The sequence below is a fragment of the Macaca fascicularis genome, chromosome 7, assembly GCF_037993035.2.
Source record: "Macaca fascicularis isolate 582-1 chromosome 7, T2T-MFA8v1.1".
In the NCBI taxonomy this organism is placed as follows: domain Eukaryota; kingdom Metazoa; phylum Chordata; class Mammalia; order Primates; family Cercopithecidae; genus Macaca; species Macaca fascicularis.
In genome coordinates, this window is record NC_088381.1 from 85910496 (window position 1) to 85936359 (window position 25864).

A 25864-nucleotide genomic window follows, 5' to 3' on the forward strand; every position below is an offset into this window, starting at 1 on the left:
TATTAAGCCTAGTACCCAATAGTTGTTTTTCCTGATCCTCTCCCTCAACCTACCTTCACCCTCCAATAGACCCCAGTGTGTGTTGTTCCCCTTTGTGTCCATAAGTTCTCATCATTTAGCTCCCACTTATAAGTGAGAACATGTGGTATTTGGTTTTCTGTTCCTGTGTTAGTTTGCTAAGGATAATGGCCTCCAGCTCCATATTGAATAGTTAAAAACTATTTAGGCCAGGCGAGGTGGCTGACGCCTATAATCCCAGCACTTGTGAAGGCTGAGGCAGGTGGATCACCTGAGGTCAGGAGTTCGAGACCAGCCTGGTCAACATGGCAAAACACATCTGTAATAAAAATTCAAAACAATTAGCCAGGCATGGTGGCAGATACCTGTAATCCCAGCTACTTGAGAGGTTGAGCCAGGAGAATCACTTGAACCCAGGAGGTGGAGGTTGCAGTGAGCTGAGATCACACCACTGCACTCCAGCCTGGCAACCAAGCGATACTCCATTGCAAAAAAAAAAAAAAACAAAAAAATTTAAAACAAGTGTTACAAACTAACAGTTTATTTATCCCAGGCACAGAAAGACAAATACTGCATGATCTCACCCATAGGTTAAGAAACAGAGAACTCATGGAAACGTTGAACTCATAGAAACAGAGCAGAATGGAGGTTACCAGGGGCTGGAGTGTGGGGGGTTGGGGTGATGTTGGTCCGAGAGTACAAAAGTTCAGTTAGACAGGAGAAAGTTTATCTTTTAGTGATTTTCATAATTTAGACAAAGTTGAAACAATTGAAACAAATTATCTAAATATTTTAGTAATTATTTTTTAATTGAGCGATTTTAATGAGTCAAAAATATTTATAAGGCAATCATGCATAATACATGTAAATAATTTGAGTGTTCGACCCATATTACAATTCAAAGTAAAGAACAGGCAGATTCTGAGACTTGGGACAGGCAGCATTTGGCACCTGTGGAGACCTGGTTCCACACGTCTGTAGTGGCAGAAAGGCAATATATATTAAAACCTAGGAAAACAGGCCGGGCATGGTGGCTCACACCTGTAATCCTAGCACTTTAGGAGGCCAAGGTGGGCAGATCACCTGAGGTCAGGAGTTCCAGACCAGCCTGGCCAACATGGCGAAACCCCGCCTCTACTAAAAATACAAAAGTTAGCCGGGTGTGGTGGCACATGCCTGTAATCCCACCTACCCGGTAGGCTGAGGCAGGAGAATCGCTTGAACCCAGCAGGCAGAAGTTGCGGTGAGCTGAGATCACACCATTGCACTCCAGCCTGGGCGACAGAGGGAGACTACACACACACACACACACACACACACACACACACAACTTGGAAAACAGGTGAGAGAAGATGGTATCTGATGGTTTTATCAAGTACTTCTACTCTATTTATATGAACTACTCCAAGCTGTGGTAAACAGCTCTGGGAAGCCAGGTCCAATGCAAGTGGGCCAAAGCCCGTATTGGCAGTTATAAACCAGGCATCTCCAGATGACAGCTTTGTGACCTCGGCAATGTTCTCCTAGCTAGACCAGTGCAGTATGTATCAGAAACCAGCAGGGAGTGTGCCCACCTGGAGGACCAGGGTAAAGGTGGGAGGCCAGGACCAGGGATCTGGTAGCTAGCAATAACTCAAAGTACCCAGTTCATGGTTTTCACCCTCCTCCTGAGCCCCCACGTATGCTATCCCCAACCCTCTCCCCTATCCTTCAGGTCCATGACTGCCAGTCACCAGTGAGACCCAGCACTCAACAGCCCTGGTTCCCTAACAGATGGACTCACAAGAACAAGAAAAAATGACTTGGTCATTAGAACTCTCAGTTTCCCACAATTCCTGTCACCAGGATATTTTAAAGTTCTCAGATGTTGCCCCCATTGTTTGTCTGAGAAACTGGCCATGGGCACCTCCTGGAATTGGGAGCAAGAGTGACTCTGGGGGCTTGTTGTGCTCCTTGGAAGAGGTTCTCACTCCTTTAGCATGTTGCTGCCTGGCCCTGGATAGCAAAAACCAGCCCTTTGAGAGTACTTAAGTAAATACATCATCGGATCTGGGAGCTGATCAAAACCTTATTTCATTGCACTCACATGTATGTGTTTCTTAATGCACTTGATCTTGGATAAAATACATCCTAGTGCATTAGATTTTAAGCCATGGATACACATCATAAGTGGAATATCCAGTTATATTAATTTCATTCATGTTAATTGATATAAATATTAATTTATGGTGAACTATAGATTTATTTAACTGATAGAGTAGTGATAGATACATAAAAATTCCTGGAAAGATATGAATTCATATAAGCTGTGTAGGAAAACCTATATTCTTTCAAGCCATCACAGATACCTTATAAAATTATGTACTTCAGGTACGAAATACTACAGTGTCCCCAGCAAATCTGTAGCAATTGGCTTTTGACACTGAAATGTTGGATTCAGTCCTGTTGGGTAATGTTGCTTGTTCGGGCTTTAGAGTTGCCCTTTAGCAATCACTAGAAAGGTTAAACCGGGTGGACTATGTGGATCCTGGAAACTGTTTGGGGTGTTACACTTAGAGGAATGCACAGAGCTTCCATGGCTGACCTTGACCTCGGGAGGTGGCCAGGGACCTGGCAGTCTCTCATACAAGGTTCCACTCAGAGAGCTGAACACTGACCCCACTGAACGCTGTGTTGAAGAGCTAGGGTCCCCCCTCCCCACCCCCAGCTCCCTGCTATGAGCTTTCCCAGTTACTACATGAATCAAATTACGGGCACCTCTGCTGGGTTTCCTGTGAAATAACAGATCTTACTGTAACCAAATATTACCATCTCGGAAAATCCTTATGCAACTAGCGAGGACTCTTCATTCTCAGGCAACAGAGAAAGGCCTCTTTGTTTTGGGGCTGAACACCTGGAACATGTTATCCGGGGCGGCCTCCCCAGGCCCACAGTGGAGAGGGGGCTCATAGGACCCAGTCACGCCCCTGCCTGTGGAGGACCGGCTCGCCCAAAGCTGCCTCTCCCTGGCTCTGTTTAGCCTGGTTTCAGCAGACCCTGGCTCTTGCTGTCAGCCATAGGCAAATGGCAGAGGGTGCCCCGCATCGATAGAGAAGGACTACATTGGCAAGGACCACAAAACTCCCAGGCAACCTTTGACAAGATGAGAAGAGGAAGGGCTAAGGATGCAGAGAGATGGGAGGCCTAAAATCTACCCTCCCTGCCCCCAGACATTGGTGCCCTCCTGAAGCCATCACAGATAAGAATGCTGGCTGTGTGTGCAGTAAAGCAGGCGTTGTGGCATGGGCTCAATCAGGGGACATGTCTGTGGATGGTTGCCCTTGGAAACCAATGAAACCCTGTGATCCCACCTTTCCTTCAGATCACTGACTTTCCAGAAGAAAACCTAATGCTGCTCTTTCATCTTTACGCCATGGCTAATACAGCAGTCACAGAAAAGGACGGCTCTAAGAACCCGACACAGGCCAGGCTAGAGGCAGGAGTCAAGGCCGGCTGCCATAGGGCTCAGGATGTCCATCCGACCATGACCTCAGCTCTCATTGATGAAAGGAGAGCAGGACCACTCCCAGGTGTGGAGAGGCAGGGGGCATTTATGACAAATGGAGATGCAACACCAGTGTAACTTTTTGAAGATAACACACATTTTTACTCACGACTCTTAGTCTTAATGAAATACAAGGTCCTTGCTGGAAGGGAGCAGCTATTACTCATCTCTGGGTCCCTCCTTGTTGGACACCTGAATGTAATGTGTAGCCTTCAACCCTCCAACCCTCTCCACCAACACTCATGGGTATGGCTGTGCCCTGGGGCCTAGGAGAGGCAGATTCTAAGCTGGACATGAGATGAGGTCAAAGATAGCACTTTCCCAGGAGCTCCAGGGAGATGCTAGGGCTATAGCACCTAGGCTCAGTTGAAAAGGGATGGTCCAATGACAGTTATTTCTCTACAGAATAGGCAATTTTCAACATCTAATAAAACACCTTTTTCTTTTTTTTTTTTTTTGAGACAGAGTCTTGCTTTGTCACCCAGGCTGGAGTGCAGTGGCACGATCTCGGCTCACTGCAACCTCCACCTCCCAGGTTCAAGTGATTCTTCTGCCTCAGTCTCCTGAGTAACTGGGATTACAGGTATCTGCCACCACGCCCGGCTAATTGCTTTGTATTTTTAGTAGAGACAGGGTTTCACCATGTTGGCCAGGATGGTCTCCAACTCCTGACCTCAGGTGATCCACCCACCTCGGCCTCCCAAAGCGCTGAGATTACAGATGTGAGCCACCACACCTGGCCAAAATGCCCTTTTTTGACTCTGGTATCTAAGACAGTTATAAAAATATAGCCTCCCCCCAACCCACCAAATAACAACAAAATACAGTTGTATCTGTGTGATAATTCTTGTCCTCATTCCTTCTACCACTTACTTGCATGTGAATATTACCTGTAAATCTCAGCAACTAATCAGCCATGTAGCTCGTGTAGCATCTTAGATGATTATTTGGAAAAATAAAGCCAAGTACACACTTTTGACTCAAAGGAGGAAGCACATTCCTGTTGAGCTATTGCTATTTTAATAATTGGAAATAAATTTTAATAAAGCCATTAATTTTGCTAAATACACAGTTGTGCTTTGAGAGTGATGGAAAACCATTTAAAGCCATGCTTGAGGCTCTGTCCTTGGCACAAACATGATTGAAAGTCTGTGTCTGATTGACCCTTTTAAAATGCCTTCCTTTACTTCTGAACTGTTGATAAAGAGCTCTATTTGTTTGTAGAATTTTTCCTTAAAAATGGGCAACAGAAATTATTTCCTGCTCAGTGTCCTATTTCAAGGAACCTGGTGCGTTTTTACTCATCTAAGCTGATCTCTCTAGCAGGATGCAATCCGGCTGCTTCGTCCTGCTTTAAAGCAAGTTTAATTTACTTGATTAAAAGTATGCCTATGCTCAGCCTGGCTCACAAAGGCAGGGAGAGACATTAATGAAGAGTTTCCCTTTGAAATAAAATATACAGATTTTGTTTCCCAGTGTTTCCACGTCTATCTTCTTTGCTTTCTTAGTTTTCATGTGGTATCCGATGTCACAGAGGCTGGCAGCAGAACAACATGGACATGCTTCTCATGGGGGCCCATTCTCTGGGCTGGAAGGCGTAACATATATTTTACAAGAACAATGAGAAATCATTTAGGGATCCACTTTTCACCATTCTCTTAGAAGAAATGCTCTCTGGGATGGAAGAGGGGGTGGAGGGCAGATGACTGCTACATAAAGCGCTTGACAGGAAAAAAGGCACCCCCTATTTCTTGGGATTTTCTCCCACTACAATCTCTTTGACAAAGTTCCTTTCCCTAGAATGTTCCCAAAAACCGTAAATATTGGTGAAGAAAAAGAACTCCTATTGACCGGAACTCATTACACAATCAGAAAGATGGAGCGTTTTATATTTGTTTTTATATTTATATCTTTCAGGGGGGAAATATACTATGTACATTAATTTTACCACAATGTGCTGAAATTCCTTAAGCAAATATGTAATTAGGCATTTTAAAATATAAAATGTATTTATTTATAGCTTCCAACCACATATTTATTTTTATTTATCTGAAAGATTTAAACGACACTGTCTTGGATTCATTCTTTTTTTGGTTTCTTTGTAAAATATATAATTACGCAAAGTTTGAACATACTTAATAGCCCTGAGGAGACTGGGCAGTGATCTTTCTGAAGCTTTAAAAGTATTGGTAGGAAGCTGTTCTCTTCTTTTCCCCAAGTTCAATAGCTTAGCTATTCGTTTCCTGTTTCTAATAGCCAAGGTAATTAGACCATAATGAAAACTCTTTGCTTGGAAGATGACATCTGAAAGTTGAAACTATTTGCTGCTGCTCAAACCTCAACAGGGCGGGGAGGGGGCAGGGATCGCCTCCTCAGTGGGAGAAAGTTCTACAACTAGAGTGTCACTTTCCCCTAAAATTATTTCTTCCTGGAAAGACTCCAAAGTCCAGGAGGCAAAGTGACATGTACACTGTTTTTTTATGGAATGGTCAATTCTTCATTGTTAAGGAAACATCGCTTAAAATCTCCAAAAAGCCCAGAACATACAGAAAACCTGTTTGCTCCTTATTTTACCTTTCTTTTACTTTCTAAGTATCACACGTGTACAGTGAAGTGCATACATCTGAAAGGCATATCTTGATGAATTTTTCACCTATGTTGCATGTCTGTGTCACCACCACCAATATCAAGAAATAGAACATTTCCTGCCCCTGAAGGCTCTCAGACCCTCAGACCCCTCCCTGTCAAGACCCCCCTGAGGGAGCCACCGTCCTAATTTCTATCCCCCAGAAGGGTTTTGCCTGTCTTTGGATTTTCCGTAACTGGAGCTATGAATGTTATATACACTCTGGCTGGCAGGCTTCTTTCTCTCGAGGGTACGTGGCTGAGGTCCATCTGTGTTGCTCTGTAGAGCTGGGCTCTTACATTTTCACTGCAGTGAGTGTTCCTGTGCGTGAATATTTATTTATCTGTTCTACCTTTTGTGGATATTGGGGTGCTTCCCAGTTATCACTCCCAGGAATAAAGCTACTGTGAACATGCTCTGTAGAGCTGGGCTCTTACATTTTCACTGCAGTGAGTGTTCCTGTGCGTGAATATTTATTTATCTGTTCTACCTTTTGTGGATATTGGGGTGCTTCCCAGTTATCACTCCCAGGAATAAAGCTACTGTGAACATTCTCATCCACACCTCTGGGTGAAAGCACTTTCTTCCTTGGGTGTATAACTAAGAGTGAACTTCCCAGACCATAGAGGATGTGCAGCTTTGGTAGATTCTGCCAAACCATTTCCCATGAGTTGTAGCATTCATCACTCCCACCAGGAGTTCATTCACCACTTTTTGATGGGCAACAAGGGTTCGGTCTCATCATTGAAAGCAAAGTCTCAAGTGTTTGCAAAAGGGGGACATGAAGACTTAGTAGCAGGAAAGATAGGGAAAAAAAAGATGAAAAGGGAAAAAGCTACCCCCAAGAAAGGAACTGGCCCAGGCTGAACAAGCTCTGGTAGACCCTGGGGCATTGCTGGGGTAACTGTTTCCCACCCTTGCTGCCCAGGACAAGGGGCAGTGGCTCTGGTGGGGAAGCTCAGTCCCTCGGGGCTTCCCACCTCATGTGCATGGACAGACAAGGCTTTCCTGGGGTCAGGCCAACTCCAGTACCCTCCAGCCCAGTTCTCAGCCACATAGAGCATCACATGTAGGACAAGACTACTGGCTCCAGTAAGTCCCCCGAACTTTTCTTTAGGCCTCATTCCAGATATTCTCTCTTTCCAATACTTTTTCTAATTATTGACCAAAAAGTAAATAGTAAGGCTATGTCAGGAAATCTGCTGCCTCGTGGCCAGCAAACCTCCCCAGTCCACAGTGGCCCCACTGCACTCTGTGTGCCCGTCCTCTGGGACGGCACTGCCCCAGCCCTCCCCACTTACACGCAGCCCCCCGAGGGTCCCAGAAGGGAGCCTTCATTCACGGAGCTCTCACTAGGCCAGAATTCCAGGAAAGGTGAGAACCCAAAACACCTCCCCTACCCACTCCAGCCATTCTAGAAATACAGGAGATGGAGGTTAACAGAAGACCACCGGCCTTCCTGACAGCTTTTCTAAACAACCAGGGAGGGGTCATTTTCTACATTTGATATTCTCACGGCTCCCTCTCCAAATTAAGGATGCCCCACCGACGTCTGTGTGGGCCATCAAGGGGTGTGTGTGAAAATCTTCCTACCCATCTCAGGCTAGAGCCTCTGGGTCAGGCCTGTGGCCAGGCAAGCCTTGCCCATCTCCCGCCTGGCCTCCCTCACTCAATTCGCCGACTTCCTGCTGGGTTTTCTCTTAGGGCCTTTACTCTGTCCTCTCCATCTCTGGCTCTGATCGTTTCACATTGCTCCCGGGAGTCTCACATGTACCAGGGTGGATAGTAGAGCCTTAGTCCTGAAGTTTCACTCATAACTCAAAGGGATAGGTATATTTTGTTGTAGCACAAAATCGACTCCCATCCCCCGGGAAGCTTGTGTGTTTAGTGTGTACTTAGGTAATGAGGAACCCACCTGCTCACTCACCTTCTGCACAAAGGAGCATTTCTGTCTGCTCAGGCAGAGACCCCCGACTCCAATAGGCCACACCCACCAGTGGTGAAGTGTGTTCAGCCAGGGAGGAAGTTCCTATTGGTAGGAAGATTTTCAAATGCACCTCTTGACAGCCCACACAGATATCAGTGGGTATCCTCAGTTTGCAGAGGGAGCCACAGAATATGAAGGTTTAAAGACGCCAAAGGCTCATGTGCTTCCCTTCCTTCTCTCTCTTTGTCTCTGTTTACCATGAGACTGTTTTGAAAGGTGCTCACTCTCCTCCTCTTACCCTCCTGGGGCTTCTCCTCCTGTCTCAGTTGGAGAGGGACAGGGAAGGATACAGAGGCCCTGGATACAAATGAAGAGCCTGGGCTGAACCAGGACCAGATGGGCCTGTAGCCCTGCATATTGGTCCCAGTATCCGGATAGTCATCTGGGGAACTTGTATAGCTGTGGTGGTTTTAAGATATGACCCCAGATCCTTTGATGCTCGTTTCTTCAAGAGGTGGAGCTTAATTTCCCTCTGCTTAAAATGTAGGCTGGATTTAGTGTCTTGTTTCTCATGCATAAAATAAAGCAGAGGTGATGTGTGTGAGGTCATAAACAGCACTGCAGTTTCCTGCTTGTTCTCCTTCTCTCTCTCTCATATCATTAGCTCTGGGACAAACCAGCTTCTATGTCATGAGTACACTCAGGCAGCTCATTGGAGAGATCCGCATGGTAAAGCAATGAGGCCTCCTGCCAGTAGCCATGTGAGTGGCATCTTGGAGCCAGACCCTCCAGCCTCAGTCAAGCCTTCAGATGCCTGCAGCCCTGGCTGACATTTTAACCATAACTTCATGAGAAATTCTGAGCCAGAACCATCCAGATAAGCTGCTCCCAGATTGCCAGGTAAGAAAAATAAATGGTTATGATTTTAAACCACTTGGTTTTGGAGTAATTTGTTACACACAACAGATAACTAAAACAGGAGGTTATTAGTACTACTCACCAAATATTTATGTTCTAGCTTCCAGAATCACGGTAGGATAACCTCTCTCCCCAGCTTGGAAGTTACGTATATCCACACAACTTTGAAATTGAGCAAGACTGGGGTGTGTCATCCCCATGAGGGCACTTCAGGAGCCAGGGTGCCCTCACAACCTCTTTCTCTCCCTCTATCAAACCAATTGCCAGTGTTGTAAATAATGAGGCCAGGGGTTGGGGTGATGTAGAGCAGAGCTGTTAGCCGACCCACCATGGATATGTAGCAGCAGAAGAAACAAGCCGTGTGGTCTTTAAGCACCCACATTTTGGGTGTTACTGTGGCACAACCTGAACTATACTGACTGATGCAGGTGAGGATACACAGGGATCCTCTGTCCCTCCACCCCCAGTTCTTCATGCTCTTTAGGCCCAAGAAAGCCAGCATCTCCATCAAGGTCAGCAGGATCACACCCTTGATGTGGGCTCCCTGTCCCCTACCCAGGCACTCCACCATGCCCACACCTGGATAAAAAGTGTGGAGCCTGGTTCAGGAGTGGGCTGGGAGCTTGGCCAGGTCATCACAACCTCTCTGTTTAGAACCCAGTGGATGGGAAAGGCTTGCATGGCAGTAAGAGGAGTTTAAGGTGTTAAGTAACAGCCCATGTGATCCAGTTCTGAAGGCCACAAAGTCAACAGTGATTGATCCTTTGCTTTCTTTTCCAGAACCATAGAGAATTTGGGGAAATTACTGTCTGGCCACCCAGAAAACAAAGACCAGTTAGGATTTGTTTTATTTTCTCTTCTTCCCAGATCAATCCACAGTTCTCCAGGGACCCACTGTGGTTTTGTGCTTCCTCTGTGCCTGTTCTGCTCCTCTCCACGCACCCCCTCTTCCCCAGCCCCTCCCAGTCCCCTCAACGGTCTTTCTGGCCAGCCCCACAGCCCCCTCTCCGCCCCACAGTCCTCAGGCTCCAGCCTCCTCGTTAGGAAGTGTTAGAAAGTTGCTGGAGTGAGAAATGAGCCTGTGAAAGCTCGTTGTCCTAATTAAACTTCCACAAGGAGAGTGACAAGAGGCGACGGGGAGGAAACGTTGCCACCACCAAGGTCTCAGCCTGGGCCCAGGTCGAGGAAGGCCTTTGTCCTGCAGAACAAAAGCCACTGTTTGCACGTGTTAAACTTCATCAAACTTCAACAGACCCAGGTGCAAAACCCCACATCCCAAATGCCATCCGGGCTTATGCCACCTTCCCGAGCACGGACCATCCCTAGCCGTCAACCCTAATCAGGGCCATGCCCCACATCAAAGCTGCACTCCCTCCACAGAGAGCTTCTGCTCTAAGATGCATTGTTCTTATGACTTCCTACACTCGGCCTTGTCTGATGAATTAGGGCACGGAGCCCCCCATGGCACAGCTGGGCCCTGCTGGCATTGTTAATGAGGTAGGAAGGGCGCATTTGTCCGAGCCTGAGACTAACATAATCACATAAAGCTGTTGCTTTGGAATAGATGGAGCTGCCCCAGAGTCAATTTTCTTGGAAGCAATGCAAAGCAGAGCTTCCTGGGAGAAGACACAATGCCTCCTATTGTCTCTGTCACTTCCCCTCCAGCCTCCCAGCGTTTCTGCGTCTCCTCGGGAGCCACTGCCCTGTGCAAAAGCTGTTTGCTGATGCCCAGCCGCGGTTTCCAAAACCCCCATGAGAAGTCGTTTCTGTCCATAGTCATTGTTTCCAGAACAGCCAAGCCGACTGGGGAGGAGAGGCCAGGCCCAGGGAGAGCAGGAAGAGACCCAGCTTGCAACACAGGCCCCCGGCGGCTGGAGTCAGCTGGTGGATTGCTGGGGGGCAGCTGGTGCCAGCCCTGCTAGACGTGTCCAGGATCGGGTCAGAGGCCAGAGTGGCTCACATCCACGGGCTCCAGGAGGAGGCTCTCGAGGGCCCAGGTTCCTGGAGGAGGACACAGTGTGGATTATCCAGTGAGTCCTCAGAGTGCTCCCGGGAGATTCTATCCCTAGGCCCTCATCCTACCTAGGACTCAGGCAGCCATCTGGGTCTCTGCTTTCCTAACCACTTCCTCCTTCACCCGACCATCACCTAGTCTCAAGGGCGTAGGCAGCTTCTGGAGGTGGCTGAGACTGGAAGGATGTTGTCACACCTACCAGATATCCCTAGATGTATCTCTACCACCCCCACTACATATTCTGAAGAACCAAGGTGAGCTGGGGGAATCCCCAGGCCAGCAGGACAAGGCCTGGGCAGGAGTGGAGTCAGGAAGTAAGAAGTGGGGATCCTGGGGGTTGGGGGCTGTGGGGCTGGGCTGAGCACTGGGCAGGAGGCGGGAGGTGGCAATGGAAGCGACATCTCCCCATCTTCCCCAGCTCCATATGAGGGGTTCTGCTGCATTCACTGAGTCACCAAAGGACACTGGAAGGCCATCAAGATTTTTGGGTGACCAAGACATGGCTCCCTTCTTACTGTCTATGGGGAGACAGGCATTTGAACACCCAAGTCTAACCCAAGCAGAGTTGACTGAGGGCTAAAGGTTCCACAGAGGCTGAGTGCAGTGGCTCATGCCTGTAATTCCAGCACTTTGTGAGGCCAAGGCAGGTAGATCACTTGAGGTCAGGAGTTCAAGACTAGCCTGGCCAACATGGTGAAACCCCGTCTCTACTAAAAATACAAAAATTAGCCAGGCATGGTGGTGTGCACCTGTAGTCCCAGCTACTCAAGAGGCTGAGGCAGGAGAATCTCTGGAACCCGCGAGGCAGAGATTGCAGTGAGCTGAGATCACGCTACTGCACTCCAGCCTGGGCAACAGAGCAAGACTCCGTCTCAAAAACAAACAAATAAAGAAAGGTTCCAAGGATGGTCTGGAGGACAAACAAAAGAGAAGATTTGGTGCAGGAGTTAGGACAAAGACTCCCGGGAGAGCAGCCCTCACGTGGGGCCACAGTGAGGGAGTGGTCCCCTTTTGTGGAAGGGAAATGGAGGATGTGTGTGGTGAAGGCTTTGCTGAAGCATCTCTTATAAAAGGGGCAAAAGCACTTGCTCTCCTCCCAGCTCTGGCTTAGCCTCTCTCTCTTCAAGTCCCTGGCATCCCTAGAAAACCATGATTTTTCCATTCTGCACCTGGCCCAGGCACCTCCTCCCACCCCCACACACTGCAGTCTGGTGTGTGTGGTGGGCACACATAGAATACTCGCTGGTCTTGAAAATGAAGCCATCCTTTGGGGCCCCTACAAACCAAAGAGACCCACTGAGCCAAGAGATCACTCTTGGACACCAGCAAGGGTGAGATCACTTGATAGGTATTTTGTCGTGTGTTTCTTTTTAACCATATAAAAAACAAAAGGGTGGATGTGCAACCCAACCCAAGAATACCTTGGCTCAGGATCAACTAGATGAAACTTTTACAAATGATTTAATGTTATGTTAGACTGTTGCATATTAAAGCGATGTAGTGCCTTCTAAGAAACGAGAGTCAGATCCTGACTGGGCAAATTTAAGGAGTTATAACTCACTTTTCAAGAGAGCAACATTTTGTCCAATATGTACAGACCTCTAATGACAGTGTGCAAAGACTCTTTCGTTCCCAGATTATGAGGCTGCCACTTTCTCCTCCCCTTCCTGAGCCACACTTTTCTAAACAGCAATTGTGGGGGCAGGGGGAATGGGAAGTTCATGAGAGAAGGAAATATTTGGGACCATGTCGGCCAGTGGAATGGGGCTTGTGGTCACCGTGTTACAAAGTCAAATCACTTCCCAGTAAACACCAGTTTCCGATGGCTCTCTGGCCAGGGTTGGCCGGGGACAGGCAGGGAGTATATGTGTCGGGTACGTTGCGTCACAAGCTGTGCAGCTGTGTAGGCCTCTCTGTCCAGAGGCATTAATGGAAAACGACTGGGCACCCAGCCCACAGCAGATGCGCTAGGGAATCCAGCCAGGGGAAGCCGGGATGCAGCGGGAGAGGGGACACGCAGGGCCTGGCTGAGAAGCCTTGCAAGGTAACCACAGGCGGAAACCTGAAAAAATGAAGACGTTCCCACCAGTTCCAGAAAACAGGGCTAACTTAAAATGCAGCCCCTTTCCTTGAAGTGGGCTTGGCAAGCCCCAGGTGTTGAAAGGCAAAAGAAAAAAAGAAAGAAAGAGAAAGAAAAAGAGAAAGGAAACAACATGTATCTAGCCTGCATTTCTAATTGAGTTCCCTTCAGACCCCCTCACATGCTGAATTGATGTGTGAGATCAGAACAAAAGGAATTTCGAGGAGTCATTGCTATAGACCCCAGAGCTAAGGAGATTGTAATTTCAAAATACTGTTTCATGCACTTACTAGACTAAATCAGCAAACAGATAGCAGCATGCCGGGTCCTCCTGGAAGTTGCCAGAAGTCTCACGGCTGTAGCCTCCCTAGCTGCTGCTTCAGGGAGTCCCCTGGACCCCTCAACCCAGAAGAGGAAGGCAAGGATCCATCTCTCCTTGTTTCAAGAGTTCCCCTTTTCCCCGCTTTACGTCTCAGAGCCCCAGCTCCACCATGTCCCTCATCTGTCAAGTCTGCTCTCAGGGAAAAGTGGAAACTCACTCAGTCCCAAAGGTGAATGGTAACCTCAGCTTCTTCTCACGGTGGGAGGGGAGACTCATGTTTTCCCAGATCCTAAGCTAAAGTAAGCTCCTGCTAAACAGATGAGGGAATTACGTTGAGAGGGAAGAGGTTCACACTGGACTCCTGTGAATTCCTTGAAGGATTCATGAGATTTCTCACCTTTGGGTTTTCTGTGGGGGTTGAGTCTCTGCATCTTAATGCTCTTTATCTAATTGGTTCAAACTTTCTTTCTGTTGAAAAATGTCACTTCTGCGCTTCGGAGTGGTCCCTGGGGTGGAGGATGTCAGTTGTCAAGCAAAACCTTTTCCCCTTTCTTCCTGACTGACAGACCTTTATATTATTGGGGCAGCAATAGGTCCAGCTAAAGCACTACATTTCCCAAGTTTCCAGACATCTGTAGCCAAGTGGGTGTAAGCAGAAGACTTTGAGGGTAGAGGGATGCTTCAGAGAAAGTTATTTGAAAGGGGGATAATTAAACCAGGAGGGGAACTTTCTTCTTTGCCCTTCCCCCATGGAATGTGGCTATGATGGCTGGAGCTCCAGCATCCATCTTGGGACCAATGTGAGGATGGACATTGCAAGCTAAGAGGGCTGAGCAGAAAGAAAGAAGACATCAGACTCTGATGAGTGACTGTGGAGCTGCCTTGTCAGTCCTAGACTGCCCAAGGCTGTATTTCTCTTAGGTGAAAATATACCTGTATCCTCTTTAAGTGATGTTGTTTCTAGTCTTCGTCACTTGCAGCTGAACTAAACCGAAGTAAGCTCTCCCCTTTCTGCACTTCTCCATACCACTACTCACACTTACAGCTTCTCATTCCGTGTCTGTCTTCTCCCCGCCATGTACCAGCTATGAGATCAGTGGTTGGTCTGTAGTGCCGTCTGCAGGAGCCTCAGTGCCTGGCATGGCATCTGGCACATAAGAACAGGCCTGTAAATGTCTGCTGAATGAGATGCCCCTGAATGAGATGCAACATGGCTCTGCCAATGGGCTGGCACGCCTGAAGCCCCCTTCCATGGAGTTAACAAGATTTAAGGATATCGGGGGCTGGGTGCAGTAGCTCATTCCTGTAATCCAAGCCCTTTGGGAGGCCAAGGTGGGCGGATCACTTGAGGTCAGGAGTTCGAGACCAGCCTGGCCAACATGGTGAAACTTCATCTCTATAAAAATACAAAAATTAGCCAGGCGTGGTGGCACGTGCCTGTAATCCCAGCTACTCAGGAGGCTGAGGCAGGAGAATCTCTTGACCCCAGGAGGCAGAGGTTGCAGTGAGCCAAGATTGGGCCACTGTACTCCAGCCTGGGTGACAGAGTTAGACTCCATCTCAATAAAAAATAAAAAATAAAAAAAGATTTAAGGATATCAGGAGCCAGGGCCCATGAGAAGTCAGCGTTTAGACTAATTAGGGCACCACAGAGGGAAAACCACCTGTTTGCATTTATTTATAAGAAAACCAGCTATTTTTGAGCACCCTCCATGTGCCAGGAGCTGCGTTGAGACTTAACGGAAAATCTTTCGGACCTCACTGTGGGGGTGGAGCAGGCAGCTGGCATTCCTCACTTTAGGGTATGCCCATGTCTTGTGATCTATCCCTGCATAGCAAACTGCCCCCAAGCTCAGGGCTTAAAACAACAGGCATTTTTTGAATTTCTCATGATTCTAAGGGTTCATTGGGGCTCAATTAGAGGGTCCCTCTGCTGGTCTGGTTTAGGGTCTCACCCAGCTGCAGTCAGGTGGTGGCAGTGGCTGGACCTCCAATGCAGAGGGTGACTGCATTCACTTCCCTGGAGCTTTGGCAGGAGTGCCTGGGAGGCTGGGCTCAGTCAGGACATTGGGACACCTGGGCCTGTCTCTCCTTGGGGTGCTAGGGCCTCTCCCTCCGCACATGGATTTTCCATGTGGTCTCTCCTGAAGGCTACCTGGACTTCCTACATGGACGCTCAGGCCCCCACAAGTAGAGAGGCAGAAGCTGCCGAGCTTCCCAAGGATCAGGCCTGTAACTGGCCCGCCATGACTCAGCACTCTAGTTCAGGCAGCGGCAGGGCCAACCCAGAGTTAGCATAGCCGGGGACCACACAGAGACATGAACACCAGGAGGCTCCATTCGTGGAGCCCATCACCAGGGACTAGCTGCTGCCCCATGGGTAGGTGTGACTGAATTTTATAGGCGAGGAGGCCAAGAGAGAGGCAAAAGAGCTTGAAGGCCCCATACCATTGAGGGTGAGGATGGAACCCAGAGCAACCCACCTCCCTTGCCTGTCTTCTCTCCTCCTCCATACTCAGCCTCTTGAGCAAAGGAATGCTCCTGAAGGTGCATTTGAGGCCAGAACTCTGCCCAAAGAGCACACTGTCAAGGGCTGCATGCGTAGGGCTGAGGACGGTCTCTAATTCATGTGTTTCATAAGTCGTTTATAGCAGGAGAGGGCCCTGGGAAAATGTCACAAAGATGAAAGGTGACTTAACAGATGGGCTGACACACGGAGGATCAGGGACATCCACACTCCGTACCCACAACCGTGGGCTTCTCTCTGTTCACTCCATCTCATTCTTTGAAAGTCTGTGCATTATTATCTCAGATTAAAACAAGCTCACACCTGTACCTTACCTTCTCCAACCAGAGATTTCTCACCTGAATCTCTGCAGGTGCAACAGGAACCCAGGGTCTCAAGAGCCAAGGTGCTCAGGATAGGGGAGCATGACTCCAGGGCTCGGAAGGAGCCCCTCAGGTAAGGTCCCCTGAAAGTCTGAGAGTTCCCTTTGTCCACAACTCATCCATTTTGCCCAAATATGTTTTTGGACACGCAGTTCCCAGAGAAGAGCAGGCCCAGCCCCCTGGCCTCAGAGCTCAGCCTTCAGGGTAGGGCAGGAGAAAGAATGTAATCAGAGTTATGGCTTAATGAAGTGAACCGTAATAACCATAAACAGACAGTTTGGGATTTGATTTGTTATTTTGTACAAGGCAGTACCTTTCAATAGCAACTGGTGTTAGGGCCAAGCTTAAATATTTTCATCTCACCAACAAAAAAACAGTGATCCCATTGTTACACTACACTTTCCCACCTTAAAATGGGATTGGTTTTGTGGATTGGGAAAGTTACCAAAAATAAGTTTCTTCAATCACAAAGGTTAGCAGAAAGGAAGTTGCTAGATCATTGCTAGATTGCTAGGAAGTTGCTAGATGAGAGGGGCCTCTAGGTAAGTAGTATCTGTTACAGACAATGTGCGCCAGGCCACCTACCTCAAACATTTTTCCTATTTAATCCATGTAATAGATAACAAGTCCTACACCATTTAAGGATAAAAAGTAAGTTTGCTTATGAGTCCCTATATACAAGGTAAAATGGAGATAGTTCTATGGACTAGCTTATGGCTACAAACTACATTTTAAGAAAAGCATAACCAGGCTGGGTGTGGTGGGAGGCCTTTGGGAGGCCAAGGTGGGCAGATCACCTGAGGTCAGGAGTTCGAGACCAGTCTGACCAACACGGAGAAACCCCGTCTCTACTAAAAATACAAAAATTAGCTGGGTGTGGTGGCACATGCCTGTAGCTCCAGTTACTTGGGAGGCTGAGACAGGAGAATCACTTGAACCCAGGAGGCAGAGGTTGCAGTGAGCCAAGATTGTGTCACTGCACTCCAGCCTGGGCAACAGAGCAAGACTCTGTCTCAAAAAACAAAGAAAAAGAAAAAAAGAAAAAAGAAAAAGAAAAGAAAAGCATAACCAAACATGTCTTCCCTCTTGAGACCAACACTCCAAATACAACATGCCCACGTGGTTGTGCCACACAGCCTGACAGTGCAGCTTCCTGAGCACCAACATAAGATGGAGGGAGACAGGTGGGGGTGTGAATGCTCTCCCACCCGCCTCGGGAGGAATTCTACTACCTCAAAAAGATTGGTGGCCTTTATTTTGTGTCCCAACATAGAGGCAGGATACTACCTAGCAACAGCAAAGTCAAGCCTACTTTCAGCATTTTCAGAGTTTGAAGCCATTTGGTGACTCTCTGAGGAGTTGTCCATCTTTAAAGCACACCCTAAAAATACCTTCTGCTGGAGATGCGAGGACTGGGCAGAAATGGCAGAACCACAGGATGATGGGCCACGAGACTCCCAGCCCCAGGGCCCCAGCACAGTCAGCACAGTCTCACCCAGCTGAAAAGCTGGAACTCCCTGGAGTCTTCAGTATGGTGGCACCAATGCTGCCAGCTTTTATTTTGCCAAAATAGAGTGACAACACAGAGGCCCAACCACACGATCTTGGACATTTCCCTCTTTTGAAAAATCTTCCCTATACCCAAGAGGACCATCTCTTACCTCTACTCTTCCCTCTCCAGGATGTCATTAACATCTTGAATTCATTGCTCATTATTCTACCAGACATAGTTATTCTCCCAATTACATTACAGACTCTTTGAGGGATGTCTTATTATTCTGTAGTTATGGTGCCTAGCTCCTAGAATGCTTTGTAACTGAGCAAAAAACCCTTTGGCTTACCAGAAGTCCACCCTGTTCAGGATTAAACATTCTACCTCTTACAAGATACAAACCAAGAGGGTGCTTTGGCACAGGCCTGGTCATGGATTTCTGCATGGCATGAAAGAAGGCATCCCAGGCTGGGAGTCAGGTGGTCTGGGATCCTCCACCCTAGCTAACAGCTAACTCCATAGCCATGGACACACGCTCGTGCCATGGGTGCAGAGTTTCTAAAGATGTAGGTTTTGGAGATCTCTCTGGTCTCCACCAGGGATACAACACTATGCTAAGCACTGACAGGGTTACTTCATCTATAAACGTCCCAGGCATGGGTGGGAAAACAAGCAGAACTTGTTTTTTAATGACACCAACCTAAAGCCTCATTTTAATTTGTTCTGGAAACACTATTAGTCCTGATGCAGTCACTGCAGATCTACTAATAAACTATCCAACTCCCAGTTGGTGAGGGTGCCAATTTTGAGTATTTGGGGGCCCCTTGCAATAGTAGGTACCAAGCTGTCCTGGGTCAAGGACGCCACCTGGTGGCTGGTGTCGGGGTGGGGAGGGTCCCCCGCATTTTCGCTTACGTTCTAGAATCAGGAATCCATCAGCAAACAAAGAGGAAATGTATAATCAGGGCCATAGAGATGACAGAATGGGATGCGGGATGCGGGAGGGGTTTCAGACAGACTGGTCGGGGGAGGCCTCTCTGAGGAGGCAGCATTTAAGCTGAGACTTTCATGAGGAGAGATCAGTCATGCAAAGATCTCAGGAAAAGAGCACTCCAGGCAGGAGCAGTGGTGATCACAAAGGCCCTGAGTTGAAGTGATTCTGTTTTAGCAACAGCGGGCACCCTGGCCAGCCAGCACCGAGGCAGCGTAGGGGGAGACCATGGGAGGCCTTACTGGGTGGGGGCAGCTGATTCAGAGTGGAAGGGTATTGGGAGTGGGCAGAAGAGTGGTGTGGCACTCTTCCTATTCCTTCATTCTCCAGGTCATTCCTCATGCTTTAGTTAGTTCTGCTTCAGAAGGTATTCCTTTGTTCGGGTACCACAGAAAAGTTTATCTTCCCTTAGTCAGTTTTCCATTCCTTTCCATTGGGCCCAATCACAAGCCTAACCTTGGCCAATAAATGCACCGTAGCTGCTCAAACCTCCTTGAGCAGCTGAAGGGTGACCATACACCCAGCCAGCACCAGCACCAGCACCAGCACTCACACCTGGAGAGGTCCATTTCTTTAACATCCCAGCAGAGCGACATCATGCTGTCCCCATAGCTGTGCACTGCCAAGCCACCCACTTTTGCAGAGAAGGAAGCTGAGGATTAGAAACCTCCACCAGGTACCCCAGAGGTTAGAGATGCAAGTGATGGAGCCAGGGAGCCTGGAACTAGCTACTGAATCTCTCTCAGTTCATAACATAAATTGGAGCTTTGTCTAGTAAAGAAGACCGATGTCAAAGAAGAACTACAGAAATAAATACATCATTAAAATTCTGTGTCTACAAAATCATATGTATATAATAAAGTGGCCGTCTCCTGACTTCGAATATGCACAACTCCTGAAGTCAATGCTCTCACGGAAGAGCCTGGGCCACTACTGGGGCGGGGCTGAGTGCCTGAGACAGCCCGCCCGCAGCCTTCATCTCAAACAACTCAGCCTGAGTCAGGGCTGCTGCTCTGAGCCCACGTGGAAGGCCCCACCCTGCCCTTGCCTCACCTCTCCAACCTGAGGCTTGGGGCCGTCTCCCAGTTCTGCCTTCCCATTGCCTGCTTCAACTGTCCACTGTCCACACTCGTCCCTTTGATGTCCCCCTTCAGTCATTCTGGGGAAACACCTTGTCGTGCCCTGTTGCCCCTGGGGCCTCACATCCCAAAGTGGGGTTCTTCGCCTGGTAACATTCATTGCAGCCTCTCCGATGGGCACAGGGCCTAACTTACACTGTGCACAGAGGGTCCCTCCTTCCTCCCCAAAGTATATATCCCATCCCAGTAAGCCTGTCTTCCTCAAGCCCCAGAATTCAAGAGCAGTATAAACAGCAATTTGCACGCAATATAATGAAGGTACAACCTCTTGTTAATAGTGTTGCCCTGGTACTTCTAGACTCTCATCTTATAAAAGTGTGTTGATTAAAGTCCTTCAAAGCCATTTCCTTGGGTATAGCTGTAAGGAGCCTCTAAAGAGTGGGGGCAGTTGGGATCTTGGCTGGGATCAGTATTGGGCTATCCTTGGTCTCATAGTAGAAAGTGATGTCATCTCCACCCTGAAAATAAACAGAGAAAGAAAAAGAAGAGCTTGTTTCAGCCATTCTGACAAGGTGGGCTTTTGGTGGGGCAGGGATTGTTTTTCCTAAGAGGCCAGGTATTAGCCAGACCAGAGCCTGGTGGCCCTTCTCATACCGTGACGTGCATTTGAAGCTCCTGGGTGAGACTTTTGTTAACCTGCAGATTTCAGCTCAATAAGTCTATGGTAGGGCCTGGGAGTCTGCATTTCTATCAAGGTCCCAGTAAATGCTGATGCTGCCAGTCTAGGAAGGATGCTTGTTAGTAGCTTGTTAAATACTTGTTAGTAGCTTGTTAGATACTTGTTAATAGCTTGTTAGAAGGGCAGAACCCTGAGCCCCACATCAGACCTATGAATGCAACCTGCCTGTCAACAAGATCCCTGGTGACTCCTGTGCATGTCACCCTGTGAGAAGGCCAGTTTCTAGGGGTTGCCTGCATCCTGTGCTCACGGCAGACATCACTAATCAATCAGGACATTCTGATGAGAGTCAAGATCCTTGTCTACACAGTGCTGCCAGTGCCCCACCAATGCCTGAGAGGCAGCATGAGGAAGAAAGTAAAAAGACTGGGAAGAATCAGACCTGATACATGGCTAATGAAACAGGAGAGAGAGAAGCAAGTCGGGGCTGAGCTGGGTGTTCAGAAACCCAAAGCCAGATAGATTCCTAGGAGAAGCCCCAAAAGTATCTGCAATGTTGCGGTGAAGCATAAATACAAAAGAAGGGATGGGTGTTGGGGGAATGGAGCCTGGCATCAGCCAGAGAAGAGTCTGGAGCTGCTGAAAGCCACCTGTAGCATAGATCAGAGAGAAGATCAGGAAAAAGGTTCTAGAAGGGTTGAGAAGCTGCCCACCCAGCTGGAGGTTTCTTGGCCAGGGCTGAAAAAGGAGATTGAAGTCCATCCCATCCCCCTAGCAAGAGAGTCTCTCAAGTGACATAAACCAAGCATCCACCATACGCCAGGCAGGGCTGGCCCTGTCACATCAGCGATCTCAGTTGCATTTCTGATCCCATGAAGGAGGTACCATCTTCTACAGACAAGGAATCTGTGACCAAGGGAGATTACAAAATGAGGCTGGCAAATGCCCTGCAGGAATCCTTCCCAGTCTACCTGCCTGCAAGGCTAAACTCCTAGGATCATACACACTTATCCTTTGCCGTTATTTATCCTTTTGCAATTCCTTGACAAATTTCTATTGGAGGGTCCTGGGTTGTCTTGTCTGTGAGAGGGATAGGAAGGGATGGGGATGAAGTGGGCACCCAGGGCCCAAGAGAGCAGCCAGGTCAGGGGCGATGCCTCACAGCCAGCAGGACAAGGTTCTGGGTGGTGCTTTCTGTGAGCTTCATCAAGAGTCAGGCAGCAGTGAGGTCTTGTCTATCTCCTTGCAAATGTACTTGTCGCACCTCCACTCTCACCTACCCCCACAAATCCCTTGCTGAGCAAGAATTATTACTTCCATCTTCAGAAAAAGAAGTAGTGGCTCAAAAAGATTAGGCCCAAGTTCTCCCTGAGCTGAGAACAGCACTCACATCTGTTTGATCTCAAAGCTAGGAACCCATTTTAGGCTTATGGAGAAGCGAGTAGGCTTTTGTGGGCTAGCCTGGGCACTAATCACCAATTCTGGCATCATGTTTCTGTGGTGCAATTGAAGTTTTGGGCGCTGTGCTGTCAACAAGCTCTTGCACTGCCATTTACTGCTAAGTTAGGAAATACCTGCTTCTCGCATAGAACAAACTTCAGTGGCAACTTCCTACTCAACTTGGTCCTGTGACATCTAGTGGCCAACGGGAGAAGTGCAGTGAAATCGCTGGACATTGTAAGCAGGTGCAAAAGCTTAGTACTTCCTGGGATTGAAAAAAAAAATGCGCTGAAATTCATAATAGCTGAAATATCCATGGAATTTAGAAGATGCATATTTGCGTGCATCTTATAAAGTCTATAATCCCATGTTTTGTTCCTAATATTCATGTTTATTTGCTATCACTGGTGGAAAATACACCATATCCAATTCATTGTCTCTTAATTGATAAACTATCTTTGCAAATAATATAATATATAATACAATGTAATGTATAATACAGGGTAATGTAAAGCAATCTCAATGCTTGCAGACATGCTCAATAATAAAGAACATTATAAATATGAAAACACTATAGGTCACTAATTAATCCATTCCCTTGGGGGTGGAGTGTTTTAGAATCACCACAATGCCATATGAAACTAGATGAAAATATACATAAATAGGTTTCCTGTCTGCTACACACATAACAGGCTTCCTGTCTGCCTAAACATATTATAAGACATGATGTGCTTTATAGAAGCTTTCTGATTACAGGGGAACCTCAAGAGTGCTGCCTGAGTAACTCTCATTCCACAAAGACACAACTGCAAGAGGATCCCCAGGCATTCTCATGAGTGCACAGATTCTAACAACCCCTCTATTCCCCACTCTGATCTCCACCCCAAGACTCACATAATGGCAAAAATCCAAGGGAAGATTCTTGGGTAACTAATGCTCCTTTACAGGGGGTCCCGGATGAAGGGCAGGGGGAAAGTCTTGTCACTGTGGGACTAGGATAGAAGAACCCAAGAGTGATTCGCCAAACCTTAACATACTCAAATTATTTTTCAAACATTTTGGGCTTGGCAAAATGTATGTTGCTAAGCCCTCTTTCCTGACAGTGTTATACCCATGTGAATTTCAAGGGAAATTCAATATGTATGTTTCTGATTTTCTTAGGCTTATCTCAGTACAATTATTTAGCAAGAACCACTTTGTGTTCAAGAATCTTCCTGAACCCTTTCTTTTGTAAGCCCCCTGAAACAATTTTCCTTTTAACCAGGAAGTATGTTTTATCTGCAGTAAATTGAACTGAAACCCCAAAAATTGTGGTTCAAAATTCAGAATTCTTGAATTTTGAAGGAGATTGGAAAGTCTGCAAACAACTTCTCACGTCACTGAGAATGGCTGGTGGTGGTATTGAGAGGTGTGAAGTATTATGAGCAAAATTCAGTGATTATATGGAGTGACATTTTGTTTACTTTAAAACAAAGTCTGACTTCTTGCTGCCGGGGTTGAGTGCTGGCCTGACCAAGTATCTTCCAGGTCTGGGTTGCCCAGGGACTTGTACAGTCACTCAATCTCTCTGAGTATTGGTGCCTTCCTCAGTAGATGTGAGGACACAACTATCACCTATGGGCACCAGAGGATGGCAGCTCCACGGGGCTTTTGTACCAAAGAGATTCTCTTCCCTAGTAGGACCTCATCATCCAACCATCCAATTTAGGCAATTAAAGCTGTGAATGAATCAATGAGCTAGCTCCATTTATTCCATCCCAGAGCTCGTTTTTGTTTTTTAATATACTATAAGCCTGAGCACAGCACATCAAGGTTATTTGATTAAGGTCAAAAATAACAGAGATGGTGATAAAATTTTTATATCTGTGCTGCTCTGCTTATACAAAAATGAGATCATTATTCCACGTGAGTTTAAAAGTTTGCTTTTCTTGTCATAGCAATGGCCAACAGCCAGCTATGCTGGTTAGGATTAAGTCGGCCACATATAACAGAAAACCCAAATGGCGGGCTTTAATAATACAGGGATTTTCGTTTTGCTCACATGAAAAAAAAATCCAAGAAAAAATATCCAGGGATGAAAGGCTTGTTCCAGGGCCATCAGGGACCCAGGTTCTTTTTAAGTATTTCTTCCAACTTCCTTACCATGGAATTTGCATTTCAGAATTGCATTATGGTTACATGATGGCTGCTGGAGACCCAGCTCTCATGTCCATGTTCCAGGCAGCAGAAAGGAATAAGAGCTTTTCAGCTGACTCAGTCCCATGTAAAGAGCTTCTTTGGTCCTGAACTCCTGGCCTCAAATGATCCTCCCACTTCCACCTCCCAAAGCGCTGGGGTTACAGGCATGAGCCACCATGCCTAAGAGCTTCTTTGGAAGCCCAAACCAAAAACTTCAGCTTATACTTCTTTAACCACCCATCTGCAAGAGAGGCTGGGAAATAGGTTTTATCAAAGCCAATTGCCACCCTCGATAACATGGGATTCCACTGGCAAGAAAGGAGAGAACTATCGGGTACTCAACTAGCTCTTTCTACCTTACCCTCCATGCTCTCTCCTGGCTGGGCCACAACTCTCATCCACTGGAAGACAGACCAAGGGGAAAGCTCTGGAAGCTGTGAACTGGCGGGGTCTGTGTGTGTGTGTGTGCGTGCACGTGTGCATGCATGTGTATGTGTGTATACGTATATGGTGTGCATGTGTGTGTATGGCTGCACTGAGGCTGACCTGCAAATACCATGATGTGTCCTCTTTGCTTTTATGTAATGAGTTCTCCGTTTGCTTCTGCCTGGTCTAAGACTGATTTGCCTCAGCCTAATATTGTGTGGGGAAGGCTTTCCCCAGGACCAGAAAGGACTGGCAGAGCTGGAGAGAAAGCAGCTGGAGGAGCTGTGTGGTGGGCTGGCAGCTCCTTTCTCTTCACTGTGTTTGGGTGTTATCAGCTCCTCTTTCTCCAACCTGGGGTGCTCCTGCCTCCATATAATCAGTCACTGATGGAAACTCGCAGGGAAAAAGATTTGTTTGTGTGTCCCTTGAGGACAGAACAATATTGTAGTATTTGATGGGTCTTAATTTATAGTAAGCTTGAAAGGTAAGTAGTTGCCTATTCTAGTCAGCTTAAGGCAACACCGAATGACTCACATGAAACATGGAATTGACTTCACTGATACCAGCAGGGAGGTGCTCACAGTGAAGTCAACCTTCCCTCACCACAGGGGCACACGCCACCCTCATTTTATAGCCAAAAAACCTGAAGTTAGGTCACCTCCCTGAGTCACCCAAGAGCTGGCCTGAGAGCTACACAGTGGGGTGACTGGGCTTCCCTACATCAAAAAACTACCCTCAGCCCAGGGGCCTGGCTCTCTAGGAAGGGGTTCAGAATGCACACCCAAGTCCCAGGCCCCTGCCTCAACTCCACGACACTGAGGGAGGTGAGCAGACTGGGTGGGAGAGGCAGTTTTGCAGCTGACCAGAGGCTGTGGGGACACAAGGGATGCTCAGCAGACCTGGGCATCTCTCCACAAGGCTCAGGTACCAGATCTGAAATAACATGAAACACAGCAGGGGGTCCATCAATATCATCATCATTATTCATTACATTTGCTTCAGACCCCAACATCACCCACAAATGATTATGGGTTTAAAAATGAAATGAGGTTGAACTTAGGGGGTGACCACCTGACTTCTGTTTTATCTTAGTCTTTTATTCATGCTTCTTTTTACTAAGTGTTCATCCACAAACAAGCCTGCAACGTGACATGTCCGGGACTCAGCTCATTTGATGCACCAATAAGACAAGCAGCAGACAACAGCAGCACCACGGAGCTGAAAACAAAATGAATAAATAC

The 25864-nt window shown here is 47.4% G+C and overlaps 1 long non-coding RNA gene across 1 annotated transcript; it reads left to right on the forward strand.

Annotated features, from left to right (window-relative positions):
- The first annotated feature begins 10597 nt into the window (after nucleotides 1–10597).
- Nucleotides 10598–11067, forward strand: GCAWKR (gastric cancer associated WDR5 and KAT2A binding lncRNA). The gene has a single exon (XR_006699452.2). It is a non-coding gene; the product is annotated as a gastric cancer associated WDR5 and KAT2A binding lncRNA (long non-coding RNA).
- Nucleotides 11068–25864: the final 14797 nt, after the last annotated feature.